Source organism: Camelus bactrianus, chromosome 20 (genome assembly GCF_048773025.1).
Source record: "Camelus bactrianus isolate YW-2024 breed Bactrian camel chromosome 20, ASM4877302v1, whole genome shotgun sequence".
Lineage (NCBI taxonomy): Eukaryota > Metazoa > Chordata > Mammalia > Artiodactyla > Camelidae > Camelus > Camelus bactrianus.
In genome coordinates, this window is record NC_133558.1 from 360,319 (window position 1) to 366,318 (window position 6,000).

At 54.8% G+C, this 6,000-nt stretch overlaps 1 protein-coding gene across 8 annotated transcripts in view; it reads right to left on the minus strand.

The window, feature by feature from the left end:
* EXOC2 (exocyst complex component 2) overlaps window positions 1-4,208 on the minus strand; it is a 142,848-nt gene extending 138,640 nt beyond the window's left edge. For 7 of the 8 annotated variants that reach the window (XR_012500855.1, XR_012500856.1, XR_012500853.1 and 4 more), the window contains exon 1: window positions 4,053-4,208. The gene's annotated coding sequence lies outside the window, so the exon portion shown is untranslated. Of the gene's footprint in view, window positions 1-696; window positions 814-4,052 lie in introns of all 8 variants that reach the window. The other variant, XR_012500854.1, reaches the window with a different exon arrangement.
* Window positions 4,209-6,000: the final 1,792 nt, after the last annotated feature.

The following is a 6,000-nucleotide window of genomic DNA, read 5'->3' on the forward strand; positions in this document are numbered from 1 at the left end:
ACCTCAAAAGATGGCAGTGTCAGATTCCTACCCCTCAGAAAACATAAAGATGCAGACAAACCAGGATCTGGAACAAGGAAGCACCCTCAGACTATTCGGTCAAAACAAACATCCATGAAGCACTTGCTGTGTCCCGGGCACCACACTGCAGAAATGACAGGAACGAGACCTGTGGCAAGGAGGTCCCAAGTGACCTTGGCCTTCCGCAGAGGGATGCGCATGGAACCAGACAGCCGTGGGGTGAGTGATGACCTGAGTATAAACAACTATCTGAGAAGTGTGGCTAGGAAGGGAAGAAGAGGGAGAAATGTTAACAGGTGACTGTGAAAACAAGGAAGGGGGCTACCTTTCATCGTTTTTCTGCTTTGCTTTACTGTTGTCTGTGTCTAAGCACATTTAAAGGCCGACAGGAAAGAGCCTTTGGCAAGAGATGAACGTGAGTCAAGTGCTCCCAAAGGCAGCAGACGAGGCGTAAAGGGCCTGGGCACAGGGGTCCATCTTGGGGTAAACGCAACCCCTTTCAGTGCAACTGGGGAGGAGGAAAGAGCCCGGGGTTCTCCTCCGATCGCTGTAACAGTTCTCAGGTAGGTGGCAAGATTATCCGCTAAGAGTATAGAGACATTATGTGAAAGGATGAGAGGTTTGAGAAGAGTGGAAAATGCTTAAAGAACATTCTGCAGAGGAGCAAGCACTTACGAGGAAAACTCTAGAAAATTCTCTGATGGCCGGTTGAGATTGGTGACCGCTGGTTTACAGGGATCCAAATCTAGATGCTAGGACTTTGGCCTGCTGGTCTCAGGACTCATGTCAAGTCTGAAAGAAGGGAAAGAACTGAGATGGTCCAGGGCTGAGAACCTGCTAAGCAGATGCCACAGAAGGATGAGGACACAACTGAGCATCCTGCCATGAGAGTGCTGGAAGATCAGGCAAAGGCAGATGCAGTGTGACTGAGTGGGCTCGGAAAGAGAAGAGACAGTCAGCAGAGCGGGCAGCCTGAGCTCCGACTGCAGGCGTGAACCGGTCTCAGGCTGGGCCCCCAGCCCCGACCCCTCGTCTGGAAGCAGCCTCACCCAGCCGTGGCTCCAGCCCCTGGCAGCCCCGCTTCCTCTTCTGTCCCCTCTAGCTGTTTGGTTTCCCTGTAGGCTCACCATCCCGTTTGCTCCCTAGCCCTGCCTGGACCTCTGCAAGTAGTTCCTTTAGGAAAAGCCCCTTATTTGAACCATCTGGCATGAATTCTGCATCCTGCTGACACCCTGACTTATCCAGATACACAGTACGTCAATCACATGGAGCTTTCATTTAAAGAAGAACCAAATACTCCTTGCTTTTTGTCTTGTTTTGTCTTTCAGTAAAATTATAATACAACAAAAGCTAAAATCACACACACTCCAAAATCACAGGACTTTGTAAGTGGGTAAGGCCTTAAAAAATTCAGTGAAGCTTAACGGCCAACCCTGCCACAAGCAGCACAGCCAGCAAGCGGCACAGGGAGGGCTGCTTCAGGGCTGCACAGGGAGGCCAATGCTAACTTGCCAGGCACCGTCCTACGTCCCAGCTTCACTGTTCTTTTCACACTGGCACCAGGATTTACTATAACTGGGAAAGAGCAAGTAAAGGAATTACTAAAACCAAAACCAAAAACTAAGTGAACTGTAGAGCCCACCCACCCAGGCTCAATGCTAGCAACAGCATTAAAGGATATTAACCAAGCTTCTGAGCAAACCCAACACGATTTCCAGGAAAACCATCTACTAAGTCCGCTCCAGTCTCCTCTGCCTGGCCCTCAAGGCACTCCACAATCCAGACTGCACTCACTTCCAGCCTGTGGGCGTCTGATCCCAGGGAGCCACCCAGGCGTTCCTGGGCTTCTCTCTGAAGGACCACATCGTCCCCATCAAGCTCTGATCTCCAGGACGCCTTCCCAATTGCTCTAACCCCAAAGGATCCCTGCCTTCTCTGAATTCCCGCTGTACTTCACCAAATACTGCAACTTAGTTCTCGACTATTCTTTGACAGAGATGGCAAAACGCTTCCTTCTGAATCCAAGCTAACGTTACTTGACTTCTAACGTGTCAGGCGTGCGCCAAAACCAGGCGACACAAAAATGACAAAGACTAACCCTTGTCTGGCAAGAGCTTAGTCTTCCGACAGACGTGTAAGCACCAGTGACAGCAACAGCCCCTGGGGCGACACAGATGAAACAGGCGCTGAGCAGCTGCAGGACTCACTGAGTGGGGAAACCTCAAAGCAGGAAGAACTCCTGGAGATAATCTAGTTTTACACATTCTCTGACAAAAGGTAAAAGGAAACTGAGACCCAAAGAGGCTAAGAGCTCGGGCCAGGCTACAAAGCAGATGGTGGCAGCACCCGGACCAGTAAACAGTGCTCCGACTCCGTAATTTTCAAACTGAGGCCTGAGGGTGACTTTGGGTGTGTCCACAGCTCCAAGATGCACAATTTCTCCACAAGTACTCTAAGTCTGTGTGTCTGGATCGGTAATAATTCTTTTAAGTCCACATAAACACGCACTGAATCATGTAACCGAACACTTCTACCCTGTGGTGTCACCAAGCACTCCGGGGCTCCAGGAGCGCCCAAGGGTCTGAGGACAAGCAACAGGCTAGCACACTGCTCAGCAGAGTGACCAACGTTATTTCCCACTCCAGACGGTTTCAGAGTCCTCTCTACTCACACTGGCCTAATAATACTCATCCATTCAACAAACATTTGAGCTCTACTCTGAGGAAGGGGCTGTACTAGGAATCCTGGCTGGATGAGACAGGTAGACTGGAGATGGGGTGAAAAGTCAGAGAGACTAACGTGTAAGCAGCATCTCCTATATGGCCCAAGGCTGCCACTGCCTGACACTAGAAATGGTCCAAAGTCCTTTATTAAAAGACTGCCTTTGCAAAAATTTTCAAGCATTTATTTCATTTCTCATAAGATTCACATGTAATAGACTCAAATATTTGTGGAATGAATGAAAACTTAGCACATTAATAATCTTCTTTTAGAGAGGGAACTGTTCAAAATGGCATTAATTCAGGAAATTAAATACTTCACAAAAGGGAAAAAATCATTTTCTAAAAACTTTCAAGAGTTGTTCCAAGTTACACTGGGGGATCTTCTGTTTAAAATTACTAAATTTTTACTTAACCAAACAGAAGAGAGCTTTGAGGTATCAAGCACTCCTGTTACCTCCCTTTAGACCAACAACTTTTAACATAGACGTTCCCTCGGAAGCTTTCTGCTCTCAGTTCCCGGGTTGTCAGTTACACAGAGCCTGGCCAGAGTACAACCAAAGCATGCTTATGCATTAGGAGAGGGATCCACGTAACCTCAGCTAGAAATAGCTTTTCAGCATATCACCCAAATGACTTAAGGTGTGATTTTTAAATTTTTAAAAACTTTTCCTTGTAAATTTACTCAAACTCATAAAAAAAGACACACATTTACTCATACTTATTAGTATGAACAACCTTTACAATTAAGAAAAGCTTATTTCCATTCAAAGACAAGCTTTTTCGTCGACGGTTTCTTGCCCACCTCAGCACGCCCAGACGTGAAGGAGAGAGAACAGAGGCTGGGGTGCTCTCTCAGCCTCACTGCACGGTTTCTACGGCAGCTAAACCCTGAGCGACCACACGACCTCGGCTCGCTCCTCCGGGCTTCCGTCTCCCCGTCGGAAAATGGGGCTAACACAAGCAGCCGGAGACCCTGGCGGCACCTTCAGTACAGCTTTCCAAGGCAAAACATACCTCCTACTCGCTCTTCACCAGTAAGTTCTCAAACCCTACGCAGTGACAGGTACGCAGGTGCGCAAGGGGACAGCTGAGGCCCACTGCACCCACTGGGGCGGGTCAGCACTCCCGAGGTCCCCTCCAGGCGCAGGGGCGGGGGCTCGGGGACCCCGCAGGTGCCCCTCCGCAGTCAGGGCTGCAGAGCGGCCCGGGGTAGACGGCGGTTGCTGGTAGGGCCCCCTTCCGCCCGCCGCCCCGCCGGCCGCTCACCCCAGGCCGGCCCTCAGCCAGGACCTCGGCCCCAACACCTACCTGCAGGCCAGCACGGACAGGGCCCCGCGCTCCCACTCAGTGCTCCGAGGCCGCAGCCGCCCTCCGCCAGCGCCCTCACTTCCGCCGCCGGAGCGCCGAGGACGTCGATCCGCCGCGCAGTCGAGCGCCGAGCACCCGATGGCGGAGCCGCGCGGGCGGGGCCGGAACGGGGGCGGGGGCGGGCCCGGGGCGGGGGCGGGCCCGGGGCGGGGGCGGGGCGGGGCGGGGGCGGGGCGGCGGCGGGTAGGCGGGTGGTTGCCGAGGATCAGGCCGTGACGCCGGTTCCTCAGGAACCGCAGGCTGGCCCTCCGCGTTGGGCGGCCGTGTGGTCGCGGCCGGGAGCCCCGTGCGTGGACAGTGTTAGGGTTCAGCGGCAGCGCTGCAGGGCGCGGGTTCGGATACTGAAAGGCTGTGGGTCCGGGCGCGGCCTCAGGGAACAGAGCAGGCGCCCTGGGAGAGGCCGCCGCGCCTCGGCCGGAAGTGACGTGCTGCCCGGCGCCGCGGGGCCTGCAGGGAACGCGCTCTTCCTGCCGCTGCGCGCAGCGGGAAGGCGGCGCGCGACGAGTGTTCCTGGCCGGGAGGTGGCGGCGCTGGGCCGCGGCGGCGCCTGTGATGGCCCCGGCGTCTCCTCGGGTGCGCGTTACTCCCGCAGGCACCCCCTGCAGACGGCCGCGGTGTCCGGGGCGCCGTGACCAGCCTCTGCCCCCCTGCGGTTGGCGCGGGGCCTGGGCTCGGAGAAGCCGCGGCGGCTGGGCTACGCGCTGCGTCCGGCCCTCCAGACGCGACGGTGCCGCCGGTGGACGACGGGGCCTTCCCCCCCCGGAGCCAGGCGGCCGCTGGGTTCGCGCTACTGTCCCTGCCTGCAGGGCTTTGGCAGGAATCGCCGCAGCTGCTCACACTGTCTGATTTATTGTCATAGGATTCCCCGCAATACTGCCCGGGACAGGGACCCCCTTAAAGAGCGAAGAGGCGTGACAAAGAGGGCAGTGCCGCGAGCTGCGCTGGTGTCGCCCCACCGCGCACGCCCAGAGCCGGTGGAATATGAGAACGATCTCAGAGACACAGCGAGGGCTCGGGCTGTGGGTGACATTTTGCAGGAACGCCGTGCTGTCGGATGCAAGATGTATTCTGAGCCTCGTTCCAGCTTGTGCTGCGTCCGATACGGAGGCCCGGCTCGTGCGGCAGGGAAGGATGCGCGGCCCGGGGGAAGAGGTTCCGCTAAACCTAGAGACTCCTCTTGTGGGCTCCTCACACAGGCAGCGGAAAAGGGATCATTATTGTCAGGAGAAAACGGGCAGGGGGTTATTTCTGAACTCAGGGCACTCACCGGGCATCCTTTCTGTGCAAACGGGCAGCGCAGCGACGCTGGCCTGACAGGGTCAAGGCAACCAGGGGCTCAGACCCCGCAGGCTCGAAGGTCTGGTGACATCAGGCAGGCCGCAGGTTTCGGTGAAGTGCTGGTGGATGGTGAGGGGAACCCAGCCAATACGGTCATTCGTAGAAGACAGGCAACCTGTACTTATTACAGTTTAAATCTCTTACTATGCTGAATTACACATCTGTTAAAGAAATACATCCCAAGAGAAAGAAGGTGATATTTTGGATAGATGCTCCGAGTCGTGGGACTTGGCATGACTTCGTCTTTCTCTCCTTAACCTTGGAGGGAGTGCTCCTGAACTCAGTGGTGCCGGAACGTTCACTGTAAACACATAGGAAACTCGAGTCAGCGGCCTGCAGCCCAGGTGGGTCACAGGGAAGCTGCACCCATTTCCTGTCTCTCCTTTGGTCCTGGCAATGCATCCTTTCTCAAGTCACACAGCCCTGCCTTTAATACAAGTAGCCCGGAGGGCTCACAGATTGTTCCTGGACCAAAAAATGACAGTACTGTATCCCTGAGACAGAAACACTCAGAAGAAGAAAGCGCCTTTTGCTAGTGTAAGAATTACTG